General features: G+C 34.9%; 1 pseudogene; it reads right to left on the reverse strand.

Annotated features, from left to right (window-relative positions):
* Window positions 1–2,744: 2,744 nt before the first annotated feature.
* The window catches only part of LOC149540512 (pyruvate kinase isozyme G, chloroplastic-like), a 75,466-nt pseudogene continuing 61,888 nt past the window's right edge, over window positions 2,745–16,322 (reverse strand).

Genomic DNA, 16,322 nt, shown 5'->3' on the forward strand with positions numbered 1-16,322 from the left:
AGAGTTATTACATTTATTTTCAGGTGGTTGAGTTTAGGATCTTATTTAGAAGCAATTTTGAGAGGGTTTTGAGTGTTCACCCAACCTCTAGTTTTAGAGGGGATTTTAGAATTGAAGGAGAAGGAGAGGAAAGCAAGCTCTTCTCAAACTTGTTCATTACCATAACCTAAAATTTGAAGGTAGGAATACTTCACCTCATTTTGTTCGTGTTGTGCTTCATGTTTCAATTTTATTAATTATGTATGTTTTGTATGTGTGTTGAGTATGTTGGGAGGGTTTGAAATAGGGTTTCTTAAAATGTCTTTCCTTTTTGTTTTCACTAGTACATTTGAGGTCATTTTTTGACCATTATTGGTTGAAATTTTGACCCAATTTTTGACCAAATCTCGACCAAGTTTGACCAACCAATTGGTCGATAATTTTTTGGTCAAAATTTTGACCAATGCATTGGTCGAAACCTTTGAAATATGTTGGCACAAGTTTTGCCAAGCATTGGTCAAAATTTTGACCAATGATTGGTCAAAAATAGCCAAGCATTGGTCAAAATTTTGACCAATTCTTGGTAGAAAATTGCTAAGCATTGGTTGAAATTTTGATCAATGATTCATCAAAAATAGCCAAGCATTAGTCAAAATTTCAACCAATGCTTGGTAGAAAATTGCCAAGCATTGGTCAAAATTTCTACCAATGCTTGGTCAAATTTTTTTTAAGGCCTACACTTGTTGAGGTCCACTTCAACAATGGCCCTTCTTATGAAATTGTTGTCAAAAACCTTTCTAATGAGATAATGTGTTATGAGCTCTTCATTAGTGCGATGGAACGTGAATCCAGGAGGTAGTTGTCCATCACCCATGTCATGATTGTAACTAAAGTTAAGAGCCTCTATTATTGAATTCTCTTCCCTATTTCCCATAGCAAAGGAAATGAATAAGGGTAATAGGGAAGATAGTTCAATAATAGAGGCTCTTAACTTTAGTTATAGTCATGATATGGGTGATGCACAACTGCCTCTTAGATTCATGTTCCATCCCACTAATGAAGAGCTCATAACGCATTATCTCATTAGAAAGGTTTTAGACAACAATTTCACAAGAAGGGCCCTTCCTATAGTGGACCTCAACAAGTGTGAGCCTCAAGGAGGGTTCGATTCCCTCCTTTATTATTCATTATACATATAATCACACACAACCATTTGATCTTGAATGATGATGTGTACTCAATGCTGAGTCTCTATGCTGAATGCTCCAAAACCCTCCATTTCATGCCTTCAACTATACACAATGTCTTTCTAGTTTCTTTCTACTTGCATGCCCATTTCATTTCATATGATCATCTAAAAATTGGGTCACTCTAAGCTCTCAACTGTTTCCTCTTGATTGATCATATCATAATTGTTGAATGAGAGCTTTGGGATAAGCTATAGGCATCCATCAAAGCATAAAGGATTTTGTCAGACAGTGTAGATGAAGTAGTAGCATTTGCCTTGGGAGACATGCTTGCAAAATGGAAGCATAGATAAGTCATGTAAACTATTTGACAAGATGCCTAAACGTAAAGTGGTCATCAAAAGCCATGGTTGCTGGATATGCACAAAATAGATATATTGAGAGAATATATTTGTTTAAGTTGCAACTACCATGGTAGACATGCATGCAAAATGTGGAATCATAGGTAAGGCATTTGAACTATTTTATTGATTGCTTCCATGAAATTTCATCTAATGGCAAGCCAATATTGCCGGATATGCATATTGATTTGTTGAATATATCCAGATGATGTAGTGACATTCTTGTTACTACAACCAATGCCACATATGTATAAAATTGGGATTCCAACTCTTGTTGAGGTTGTAAATTATGTTGAATATAGTCTCAAGCCATAATAGTTTTCTATCTGCCAAAATTAGAAAGAGAATCATACAAACTTGTGTGAGCTCTTTGTATTTTCTTTGATATGATATTTTAGGAAAAGGATGAGAAACAAAACTCTAAATAAGCAGGCAAGCTCTCCATGTGCTCTACACCCCATAGGTAAATCTACTCTAATAAAAGAGACAATAAAAAACTAGTTCACTTTACATTTGTAACATTGGGCAGGCTCTTAGCAACATACTCACATTGAACCTTTGACGTAAAGGAGAAATAGACAAGCTCATAACCCTTAGGAAGGCTTTCTTAGATAAGAAGTTTCTGAGCAAACACAAATTCTCAATAATAATGCTGTTGCAATTTTCTTGTTTAAATCCAAACAAAGTTATATTATCTTGGGTAGAGGAGACTATTGTTGTTTGTGGTTAAGGATCCTTTAGGTCAATAGAATCACATGCAAACTAGATGTGACATTGCAGTAAGCAAACTGTAATAAGAGCTACGAGCTTGCCTAGTGATTAGGGCTTGAGACTAGACACTACATGAAGCATTTGTAGGCATTTGAGTCTAAAGTGTCACCGGCACAAAATCAAACTAAAAAGGAAACTTGGCGAATAAAACTAAATAAAAATAGTCCTCTTGAGTAAATATCAACATTGTATGAACAATACCGTTACATTGCACTATACATGGTACAAATATATTGTTGACTGAGTCCCATGACATAATGCCAATTCCTAGTTATGTCAATATGCCTACTTATCCAAGTATATCATTTTCTTATGGATAAAGGACAATCTACTGAAAAAAGAAAAGACCACTTTTTACAAATTCACACAGGTATAAACCCATTCATCTCTAAAGGTAATGCTCTTACTACCGTTTCACCCCCATTAAATTTGTTGTAAGTTCCCAAGTGACGATAGTTGTAGCATTAGCAGGGAAAGCTCTCACCAATGTAGGCCCCAAGCCAGCATATAATCCTCTAAAACTGAGTTCTCTATAAATCTGCCAAACATAGAATTGGGAAATAGTTTTATGTTCATTAATATGAGCACTTATTGCTTTTGAATTCATCTATTGGTCATCTCAGACTACTTAGTAGAATAGATCCTAGATAAAAAGACAGAAGCTAAGTCCCGTGGTATTTGAATATTTAAATTTTAATCTTTTAATTAAAACATTCTATATACCCACTATAAAATAAACATGCAAACAATTGGTGTTAGTATCGTGAATGATAAATTTTTTATCCAGAACACAAGAAAACATGCAAATAAATGAATTAACCCAATTCAATAATCCAACCATCAATCCTAAAAGATATCCTAATTTCTATCATAAGAATCCAATAGCTTTGTAAAAGCCTAGTCAAAATCTTTTTGAAAAATTAATTTTAAAACATTTTTTCTAGAGTAGAGTCCATGTAAAAATGAAATTTTATGTCCTCCCATCCTGATTGTGTGTATAGGATTTCTGCTGGCATTAATATTTGGAGCTGTTTGAATATGGGTTTTTGCAACATCAAGAGTCAAAACAACTAACCAAAACTTCAAAGCAAATTACAAGTTTTGTTGCACACATTTGATCTGCAAAAACTAAGTTTAAATACTTAAATTGAAATTCCAACATTAAGGTTACATACCTCAATTCCTGCAAGCCCACCAGAGACAACTCCAACTCCTGCTTCTATAAAAACTTTAGAAGAATAGTTGACAAATTGAGAAGACTGGGAATTCATTTGGGCATTCACCTTATCATGTGTGCTAATAAGTGAAAGCATATGATAATGATTCAATTCATAAGTACTGAAGAAAACTGTGTTTCAAATAGACTCCCTAAAAAAGTAGTTAGGCCACCATGAAACAAACATTGTACCTAGAAAATTATGCACCAATGAAACAATCAAATAGTATCTTGTATAATGAAGGATACCACGTGAAGCATTTATATTCCATGTCTACAACTACATACCAAATAGTAACAACAATCTAACACCTTACCCTTTCATTTCTAAGAGTTTGCAGTCCACAGTCCAAAGGCCCAGCATATATCTACTGATGCTTGTTCAGTTGCCTGTTGTCATTCTCTTGAACTTGCAATCTACACTGCAAAACAAAAAATAGTCCATGGTATGGAGTCTAGAGTTCAATTTATATGCATACATTAGATACAAAGTCTAGTTCTTGTTACCTTTATCAACTCTACTAGGCACAGTACAAAACTTATTAATGCTCCACAAAAAGTCATAGAAGGAACAACAATCTGAAGTTTGGGCTTGCCACTACTAGGATCTTCTCCCTTTCCAAAGAACCGCCATGCCAAATATGATCGCATTAGGACCATAGACATAAAATACACACTACAAAGTGGATAAAGTACATCAAATAGTCACCAATATGCCTATGAAGATAAATCAATATGCCTACTTATCTAGGTATATCATTTTCTTACAGATAAAGGACAATCTATTGAAAAAAGAAAAGACCACCTTTTACAAATTCACACAGATATAAACCCATTCATTGTGGGAATGTAGAAAGAAAATCTAAAGTACTAGTGATGCAAACAAAAGTATCTAGCATCCAATCAGGCAATTCACCTTGAGTATCCGTCCAATTTTCTCAATGCACTCCATAACAAGTTGTTGGTGTGCTAAAACTTTTCTACTCTTCATAATTCTTACAATTGATGTATCAATTGCATAATGTATATCTTTATTTACATCCTCAATCACCTTTTTGTCCTCATCCACTTGTTAAGCATTGGCCCTACATCAGAGATTTTGGTGCTTGATCACAAGATTGAGAAGCGTGAAGACAAGAACAATGAGACCGCAAGGTTCTCAAAGTTAAGCACTCGCCACTTGCTGAATAAAGGAAGCACCTTGCGGTCTAGCAACCCATGTGAAGTACCCAATTAAGAGGAACCTACTAGAGAGTTGGTCAGCACATTCTTTTTCATTGTTGAGATATTTTAGAAACCCAGAACTCCAAATAGCAAAAGAAAACAAACAAATTCAAGACCGTTTAAGCTTTACCCAATAGTAATATCCCAGGAGTCCAAGAACAACATTTGACTACAAGGGTGGTCACAAGAAGTGTGGGGCAGCATCCCTTCAGACCATATAAATTCTTCTACAGTTCATGTTTTGAATGCCATAAAAACCTAGAATTAACATTAGAATCCATGGTTTGAATAATATAAAGTCTTAGAATCAATACAAAATCCATGGTTTGATTGCTGTAAAAACTTAGGACCAGTACTAAATTTCATGCTTTGAATGCAATAAAGACACAGAGTAGTCATATAATGTTTTTTAACTCAACAAATTAAATGTGTTGCAGTAATTACCAGTTGTGATGTAGCAAGATGTGCATGAACCTACAATGTTCATCATACCAATGGCAATCATCTCTTTGTTGCCATCAATATTGTAGTTCTTGAACAGTGCAAAAGTTCAGCCAACTGCTATTCCTTCTTGCATGGGACTCATTTAAATCAGCCAGAGGTAATAAATTACCAACCACTGAACATAATTCAAGGGATTAGCTCTTATAGTGAGTGTGATGATACCAATTATTAGTCCTACCTTCACAAGGGTCTTTAAATATTTGGCCTCAAAAACAAAGAATTCAGTGGTCAATGGGTTCAAACCACTTTTTAAGTGACCGACCTATTTCAAGCCACCCACAAAAACATTAGTAAAAGAAACATGCATTTCAGGACCAAAAAATCATGTTTAGAACAACAATTAGACATAATATCAAACAAATTGTTCCATACCCATTGTGTTTCAAACTCGCTAAATTAATAGTATCTTTTGGGTTGTGATACTGAACATGTACAGATCATAATAATAAGCGATTTGATAAGTGATTCATTCTACCATACTTAAACGTGAGTGAATTGAACACATTGTGTAGAAACAAATACAAGATAGTATAGAATAGTTGGTGATAGAAACTCATACAATCTCAACCCCATGTTTATCAGCATGTGTAGCGAACACCAGCACGCTACTAAGAATTATAGATGTCAGAGGAGTAGCTACTGATATCCAGAAGAGCTTAGGATTTTTCTTACTCTGTCAGATCAACCCACAAGAATGAAAAATAGATCAACACCATATCAGACATCAGTCATTCCATGTTGTTTCTTCTTGTCGTTATGAAGGCTAGGTATTATATGGATAGAAAAATGAAAGAGAATCACAAAGTTATGTTATAATACTAAAAATTGGACAAGTGATGAGTAGAAAAGAGAGAATGCATATTCCAAGCACTATGGTCTCCCACCTCCACTGCACATCGATACAATTACAAGAAGAAAATAACAATATGTTGGCAATATACTTTATTCAAGAATGAATTCTTTACTCCAGATGTATTTAAAACACGAGGTTGCTGATTCATTACATATAAACATACCTTGTGAATTTGTCCCCATACTGATCTCATGGCAGACACTATGTCTGTCTCTGTAGTAAAATGTTGAAGACCAAGAATGCCTTTTAGCTGTTGGAGAGAAACAACAGTGGCTGCTCCAGCCATGAAACCCACAGATAATTTCATGTGATAGAAAGTCTATAATGAATCCCAACCTATAGTAGAATCATAAATGATGTGACACATACTATTAGTGACCAATACCTGCTTTTTGGCTCCACTGAAAAAGATTCTAGTGTTGTCCATGAACTTTAAATAGTTATATAAATCAATATGACTTTCTCATGCCATCCCAAATAAGAAGAATTACATAACTAAAAATAGAAATATGGGACTTGTTAAAACCATTGAATTACACAAGTTTTTAGTGCAAGCTTCCCACTCAATTATGTACAGTCACATGTATCTTCTCTATAAAAGAAGAATCCTATGAAGGACAGAAATTGAGAGGCTTGCATAGTGACATTATTGCATTATAAGACATGTAAATCATCAACCTAAAAATGCCCATGCTTGCTTGAAAAATCCTAGCAAAGAATGTTGCAGTTAGGGCCAAGTGCAAAGCCAGTTGAGGATTTTGTGTTGGGGAGACCTCTTTGGCAATCAATGATTCTATAAGAAGTGACACAATCACCAATGATCTATAAGATGGTTTATAGCCTCTTCCAAATCACCTGAGAAACTCTGAGATTAGAACAAATGCAAAAGGCAATCTATGTGATACCCTTCCAGAAATAATATATGACAGCCACTCTATGGATTCTATTAGCAAAGAGTTTATACCATTTGACATTGCCTCCATTGCTTTGCCCTTGGCTGCTTGGGTAGAATCTCATTGCTCTTCAATTACTTCAACATAGGGATTTCCCATCTGTCAGTAACTACATATGTTAATTAAGGAGTTGATGTTAACAGCATTAGAAGCTCTAAAAGCAATACTAACTCAGACTCAAAATGTACTATGACATACATATTTTAGTTTTACCATGATTGGCAATGGACCATGATTTTGGAGAAATTGTGGGCAATCCATCGAACCATGGTTCCAGAATTCTGACCCCTACTTTGTGTTCTCCCTTTCAACTCGTAAAAAAAAACTACCCAACATGTTGCTCTGCTTATAAGAAAAATCAGCTTGAAAATTATAAGAAACGAGCCTAGTAGATTCATGTCTATATATACACCATGTGTTGTGCAATCATTTGTCTTAACATGACCTTCTAGAGAGACCACACTGCGATTAAATAAGAGAGAAGGACCCTGTTTTTACACCATGATGTCCTACTAGTGTTGACCAGTTTTTAGGGTCTCTATGGTTTCCAGTTTTGCAAGTGTTCCTCTATTCTTGGACAGCTCAAATTATATTTTTAATGGGTTTTGTCAATGGTTGCCATGTTTCCTTGTTGAACAAAGTGCTATCCAGTACTATTGCTACAAATCTAGGAAGTGTTGCTGGTGATGAGAAAATCACATTCAAAATGTTGTTGAACTGCAAGAGATAATCCAGTTTGAAAAAAAATTTAGTTCCAAAATGTCATAGTTCAACTCAATGTCATCAAAATAAATGTGATATCAACTTTCTCTAGCTCCTCGAAAAGAGGAATAGAAATCCTACAAAATAAATGTATTAATTACTAGTGTCTTCTGTGAACCGTTATCTCTTCTCTAGAGAGTAAATCAGTCTTGTCTTAGTTAAATATGAAGATGATTGTTTGCTTGTCTGGGCTGTAACAAGGAAGTTGTAGTGGCTTCTCTCCAATGATGGTCAGGAATCTTATTGAGATGCATCATCTTTGCTAAAAGAGAATTTTGTAAAGTTGAAAATGTTTTTTTGTGTTTTACTTTTTGGTACCACTTTAGTCATTAGACATGGCAAGTGATTAGAGAATACAAAAAAACATTAGTGTCAACCCTACAAATTCATTGGATGCTTAATTTCAATTGAAGCATACCTTCATTTTATAAGCTTCTGCCTTGGGAAGTGTAGGATCATCCACTACATATTTATTTACCCCCCAGTAAATTCCAGAAATGGCAAGCCCCAGAACCACCACAATGCTCATCATTCCCTTCAAGGAGACTGCCCAACCATCCACACCAACTCCCAGGTTCTTCTGAAGATTCAAAAAGTACTTCAGAGTTTACCCTGAGAAAATCAGAGCTATGTTGGCTCGCAGGCCGAAAAGAGGGTAAAACTGCTTTGCCTCATCCACGGTTGTAATCTGTAATCAATTAAAATAAAACAAATGATCTTTAGACCTTAACATTTCAGTTATACTCATTTTCATCCGATAAATTATGCAGAGTCGTTCTAGTCAAATCACAATTACCACAAGACACCACTATAGAAACAAGCAGTCTGCTAAAATCTTATTTACCTGCAATATTGACAAAGCCTTGGAAAAGGTCTCTTTGGCATCATCAGAGAATGGAATGTATATTGGTTTTATACCCCAATATAAAGCAAGCCTCTATTTTACCCTTTCTCTGTACCCACAGAACAATATGATCAACAAATTTAGTCAAAGAAATGCCTAACTTGCAAATCAAGAAATTGCATAGATTAAAGAGAGCAAGACAGATTAAAAAAATACAAACAATAAGCTTTCCATGCAAATCATTTGAAAAAATAACTTGATTACAAGATGATTAGCATAAAACTGTAGTGCAAGATAATGGCCAAGATGCATACTGATTTGTAAAGGCAAATATTGTGCTAGAAGGCCGATAATGGCTAAGTAAAGTAGCCATAAACCCAGTCCTAGTAAACATCACGATTGAGGTTCCAAGAGTGTTTGACATCATCGTTGCATGGAAAGCAAACATCTCACTCATATGTCTCTGGAAAATTGAAATTCCTTAAGCAGGTGAGCATCATTTCACTCTCAAATAAAAGATTGAGTTTCTCATTCAGAGGCTATACACATTTTTAAGAAAATAATGTCAATTATAAATGTCTTTTGCCAACCTTGAAAGCACGACCAAGGTTAGCAGGAGGTGCTTCTTTCAATGTAGTCGCTTCAGTGTGTAATGCAACAGTGTGCATGACATTCATAGCTTGACAGAAGTAGCATGGAGAAATGAAACTCATTCAAAATCTTCTTGAACTGTGCCTTCGAAAAAACGAAATCCAAAACTTTAATTTTGTCAAAAGAAATACATACTTTCCATGTGTTGTTTCTCCTGAAAGCATGATAGCATCTGCACCTTCTCGTACAGCAATAGCAATGTCTAAAACCTCTACTCGAGTTGGCGTTGGGTGAATTGTCATACTTTCCAACATGTTTGTCCTTTATCATTCTGGCAGAGTTATTCCGTAACAGTGTTAAAGAGATTTATGTTACAACTATCCATAATTAGTGATCTCAAAATTAACAAGAAAAAATTAATATTTCAAAACTCACGGTGTGCAGTTTTTGTTTACTTTCATTTGTTCAACCTCTATGCAATTAGGATGGCTTTAAAAGTTTTAAAAATCAGTTATTTCTCTTATGATAGAAGATGGGGGGTGGGCATGCAGAGGAGGGATTTTTCCACATTTTTGAGTTGCCATTATGTTGCTCACTTTTTCCCTACTAGTATCCTGAGAAATTAAAAAATATCTTTATCATTTTCTATACTGAGAAATTACAAAGAAAGACATTTGCTAATCTGGACCAAATTATTGTTTATTAGAGCTTCAGATAACTCTTTAGCTAACCTCCACATCATGAATCAAACCACAAGGATCTAAAGAACTAGAAGAATTTATATATTATATAATATATTCTTCTTCCTTCATAAGAATGGTTGCAAACACAAAGTTCAAGAAATGAATTTCGTTGATATGTGTAACATTTTAACTGATGATAAAAAAAACTCTATAAAATTACTTGGAGTAAAGGAACTTTCTCGATAGGAAGCTCTGCTCCAAGATCCCCTTGAGCTACCATAGCCTAAAGAAGAGGAAGGAAGAGACAACTGCTAGAATCCTAAACAACATACAAATACCATGAAAAAATCAATACATGCATAACTTGAATGAGTGTGGCTAAAAATGAAGGTGGCTATGACCATTCGCATGCAAGCAATGTGTAAATGCTTGTCATAAATAAACTAAACTAAGTGATGTTTTTGATAGCTCTGCTAAGACATGTATAACACGTGCAGGGAAAACATTGCCTTGTGCATAAGCACTTTCGTATTCTAACTTGTGCTTTAGCCAGACTACTATTGTTCTAGCTTTGTCCATTTGTTTAGGCAATGCTTTCTAGACTTTATCAAAATACACAAGCACATTGATGATTGTACCATTTAATCCGTATTGTGCCCTTTTGTATCCTAGTTGTCAAATTTGTGCAAAAGCAATTCGGAGTGAGACTAATCTTTCTTCTAATGTGGTCAAGCCATAAATAGAATCGATTCATGTATTGTGTTGCATGTTGTATGGCGATGCAAAGACAGGGACTTTACCAAGTGTCACAGAATCTATACATTGCTTGCAAATAGCTTGGCCTAATGAAATTGATTTCATGTTAGTTGAAATAGATATGAATGATAATTCATGTACTAATGCATCATCGACCTTGTATAGGTCCTTGTGGAAGCATACCATTTCATAGAGAGTGCATGATTGCATGGGTACATCATGAAGGCTACGTAGGTATAGCCTGATTGATTTGTGGATTTGTTAACTACATTGTTTGTGGTGCTTGCATGTGTAGCTTTAGCAAGGTAGTGAACGCGCCTTGGCCTATGAAAGGTAGTTTTTATTTTCCCTTGTATTGGGGAGTGTTTTTTATTTCCAAATTTGTTGGGTGCAATAGGTTTATCTTGTGCTAGTTGCATTTTGTTTGTGTCCTTGTTGCGGATTGTTGTTTTTAACAAACGTAATGAATGATGAGCAATAGACTCTATTGAATGCACTTTTGGAATTTGTACTTTGGGCATGCTTGATACAACATTTTTGTAAGTACCTTGTTATGTAGAAGCATTGGTAACTACATCATTTAATGGCTTGTAATGACAATGGCCTGAATTATTGGGGAAACAAACTAAGTTAATACATCTCTTTGGTTCTTAGCAATTACAATATATATGAGGTTGTGGTTGTTGAGATGCTAACCATACATATATGGTTAGCTGGAATTTGTGGGATAACCATAGTAAACAACATTCAGATCCTTCAAGGCCACTTGTAGAATATGGAATCCCAATCTTAGATATCAGTACTTGTATTTGTTCAAGAGGACCATTCATTGTATGAGGGTGTTGCAATGATCTAAAGCATGACGTGGCAACGGTACCCTAAATTTTTATAGCATTAGCCAATGACTGCACTGTGAATAATCATAAAGCCATTGCGTCAAACCGATTGTCAGCTAGGAAGGCTATAGTAGCAAACATGCTCTCGCCACATGGAGCACTGAATGTGCTAAGCCGAGAGAGGTTAATGTTGGTAAAAGTTTGACTAATAATGTTTGAAGTGTTCTCTATAGTGCAATGTATAATGGGGATTTCTAGTCGGGGGTTTTGTTGGGCATTATGTATACTTTTCCTTGAAAAAATAGGCTCATAATGCCCTGCTGTCGGATTAGTGTCATGGAAAAGTATTGATAGTAGCGGATGAGGTGCATCTGTATTGAAATGTAGATATGGTTTCCTATGCATTAATGACTAGAGGCATATAGGGAGTTTCAGCCATCGTCCTAGCCAATGAATGCAAAATGTGTCACCCAAAAGTCCTGTTTCACCAGCTAGATTTGTTCTTGCTACTGAAATTCACATCCTACGTAAGTAGGTGGTTGGATCATGTATGTCGTGCAAGTCATATAGTATTGATGGGTGCAGTTCATGTTGTAAGCATCGTGGAGCAATAGCACAACCATTGTGTAGGGATTCCAAGAAATAGCTTATGAGTCCATTGTGAAGCTCATCTGCTATATATTGCCCATGAAGCAAGACGTGTATTGTGTCAAACAAACAGTCACCAACAATGTAGTTGAATGAATTAATATGGAAGCAATGGTGGTTTTCTAGAGCTTGATCAATTGATAGTATATCTAGTTGGGAAGCTAATTTAGATGACTTATATGACTCTACTATGATAGGAGTTTGCAGGTTCTATTTTGTTTGGCGTGATCTCTTTGATGACATATTGATTGTTAAGGCTGAGGAGGTCTTAGAAATATCAGATTTAAGCAAATAGAAGGTTGTTGCAGAGAAAGTGTTTACAATTACAAAAGATGTTGTAATACTTATGTTGTCTATTGTATTTACAAATGAACTTAACTATGAATACCATGCATGTACAAAGCACGTATAGAAACATCCTTTTTGGAGAATTGCAAGGCTATGGCAATGGATGAATTACTTGAAATGTTGTAGATGGAAAGGTTGAATAAATATTGGTAGCATGAACAGTCTACAGAAAACAAAAACATGTAAGATCCTTCGTGATTTTTATCAAATAAAAAAATATAGAAAAAGTATCAAGAAAATAAGGCTGTCATGATTAAAAAGAATGTGAGCCAACCATCAACACACTAACTAAATTTCAAAGAAGTAATCAAACAAAATGGAAGCACCCAGATGTTATACCCTTCTAGTATTTATCCAAGGGTATGAAAATCTTCCATAATGTGTTTACATTTTACATACTCATAATTTGTATCTATTGGAACAAATTTACCAATGTTCAAAGCTCCAATTGTGAAGGTGGTCAGAGCCTCCTGTGTGTTGTGAATATGAGCCTATTTGAGATGGGGTAATAATAAAGGAGCACCTTCACCTATAATTTTCTCTCTCCCTTCTTAGCGGGGGAACATTGCCACGTATTTCATACCTTAGATGGCTTTTGGATTGCTATTTGAATATTTTGTGTGAATTGATGTGGTAGTGGACACCTAAATTCTTTATTTTGGTTAATATCATGTACAGATTCGTGTAAAGGTAATAATGTGGACAAGGAAAAACATTCTTTTTTAATCTATTCTTGGCTGATCTGCAAATGTCGGTGATATAATAGTTGATGAACCTTGTTGTTGTTGCTGCTAAAATGGCTATTATCGTTTCTCATCCAATGCACTGCTTTTAGTGCCTTAATATCAACAAACACGCATACTAAGGAACACTGGATACAAAATAGTGAAATATTTAATGATCAAAAACTTATTTGAAGTTCAAATTTTACACTAATATGTTTGAACAACAAATTTCCATATCAAGCTAGTGGCTTTCATGGTCAGATTTATATATAGCATGAAACTGAAAATTGGTGGAAAAAAAACAATGCACAGGATAAAGAAAAGAATTTTCTAAACATCCACAAGTGATAAATGGGGAAACAAAAATGCACGTAGTTACTAAAGAAAAGAAGTTGAGAAAAATAGTGAATAGGGAAAAGCATCAGCCAGAACATACAACCAAATGGATCTATTAAAAAATAGCACAAGCACCTGTTGACTCTAAATCATGCAGGGACAGTACCCAATTAAAAAAAAACAATTTAGTGGAAACTATTTTACTATGTATAAAAATTAAAAGTGGATCGAGGCATTAGCTGTGCCTTTGATAAGAGTGATTGTATGAGCATCAAAATAATATTAGAAAAGTGCATAAGAGGAAAGTAAGACTCAAGGCCGATTTGGAACAGTCTATAGGGGAATCCTTGCCGATGGCCAAACAATGTATAGGGGAATCCTTATGGATGGCCAAAGAGAATAGAGAGTGCTGCGAAGAACACTTTTTAGTTGACCTATATATGGATGAAGACTATTGGTTCTCTGACTACAGTTGCATTGTGCATTTTTGTTGTTATTTTCTCTTTCCAGGTGCATCTCTTGACTCTATTTGTCCAAAAGATATCAAAGGTGATGAGAATGGTCTACCTTCTCCACCACTTGATGGGGGTTCCAACATTGATATGCACCTTTGATATTTTCACTAAATCTCTTAATACAAATTATCAACTTCAGTAGCTATGTTTCTTACACCTACATGAGTTCCTTGTACATTTAATATTTGATAAGACTTCATAGAATCATAAGAAAAGTAAAGAGAGTTATAAATTAGATTTTTTTTGGTGGCTCAGGGTGTGATCTCTCCAGAACCAGTTTGCCAAATTCAATTTGTCTTTTTTCTTATTAAATGTGTAGACTTCAAAAATATTAGCGAGGATTGTTATTGAATAAATAAATGTACTATTGTCTGGGAAGTATATCATAGCCTGGGGATGAATTGAATTTTTTTAAACATGTACAGAATGTTGTCTTTCCATAAAGGCACAAATGACATTAATAGAATGTATGATTTCAAATTGGGCCAACTATACAAATTAGTGATAGAACTTATCGAGTATGAAGCTGTGAGCAAACAATTCAAAATTTTCCATTATAGCCCACTGCATGAAAGGAGAGATCTGTAATGCCTCCACAAATGGAAAATATAATCTACACAGCAATAAAAGTTCACCAATATTTAGTTCTGCTGCTAGCAATTTAAAAAATTTGATTGAAATTAGAAATGTAATGGGAACCTAACAGATGGTGAATCATTAAAGTAAGCTTGATTTTGGAAATTGACCATATCATGTTTTGAAAAGGATGAAGAGGATGAATAAAATAACATTGTACATGGGCATAAACACTCACAAGAAAATAGACATGTAAAGGAACAAAGGCAGGTTTGAAATTTATCCATTGATTATGGTCTATACATATGATCAAATCTTCAATCTAGGTTCTCATGTGGACCAAGGATAACCACAAGCGTCTATTAAAATGATGAAATTTTTTACTAAAATTTGAGCAATTTAAAAAAATTTAATTATTTTTTTCATTTTGTGAAGCCTCTACAATTTTGAAAGGTTTTGAAAAGCAGTATCGAGGGTTTTTTAGCCCTTTTTTCCCTACAAATCACTGCTTTTCATGAAGAGGGTTTTGTGAAGGAAGAAAAAGTCATTTTTGGTTAGCTATGCATCTATTCTCCTATGCAAAAGTTCTTGTGACACCTCATGATCATTCTAAACATTTTTGTGAGCCATTTTTTACTCGCATTTATTCTACCCAAACCCACAGAAGTTTTTTTTCCAAGATTTAGTGTCCTCTGTACTTGCTTCAATGAAGGATGGGAAGGATGGTATGCCCCATCTCAGGTCTCAAGTATGATGGGTTTTTTTTGGCCTTTCTTGATTTAGCATTCAATTAAGAACATGGACTCATAATATGAGAACAATGGTGTTCAGACAAGATTAGAGAACTGCACAATGAGCTTTTAGAGACGTTCTCTATTTTTGCCCTATTTTAACCCCATGAACGAAATATTTTTCCTTGAGATGAAAGGGAAAGAAGGTGTTGAGTATAAGAGCTACTATGCTATGAGTGAAGGCTCTGCACAAATGCCATATGTTTCATGATATCAGCCATGGTTGCTGTGACAATGGATGCATTGATTTAGAGGCTACAGTCTAGACAAAACATAAACATGGTTAGATGATGAAACATAAGAAATAGACATAAAGAAATTGAGTCCTAACAGACAAAGTAAGAGAAGAAGACCACATAAATCGATGGTGTCAAAAAATATTTTAGAGAATGAACCCTGAGCAAGCTCCTAAAAACCAGGGAAAATATGAAAATGTCTACTGTAAATCATGTGAGATTGCAGACGAACAAATGAAAATAATTCAAAAAACTAACCACAGATGAGAATTGCAAGAACTACGCTAGGCTTTGGTAGTTACAATCTGGAAAAAAGAAAATAAAAAATAAATCTCATACCATTAAATAGAAGAAGTAAAGGGTGTGCAGCTGTAAGCCCAAATCAATGACGCCCATTTTGAGAAAACGAGCACATGCCACGACAATGAAGGGACCCATATCAGAGAAGTAATTGCAGCGAAACATGCACAAGGGATGTCTTGCAAGCTGTGCATATGATAGGTAGAAGGTGGGTTTTCATTTTAGTGGATTAATTTATAGAAACAAAATTTAAAAGACTACCAGGAAAGTCATTCAAAACCAATAGA

Source organism: Cupressus sempervirens, chromosome 9 (genome assembly GCF_028749045.1).
Source record: "Cupressus sempervirens isolate cs-2001-9-10 chromosome 9, ASM2874904v1, whole genome shotgun sequence".
NCBI classification, from domain to species: Eukaryota; Viridiplantae; Streptophyta; class Pinopsida; order Cupressales; family Cupressaceae; genus Cupressus; species Cupressus sempervirens.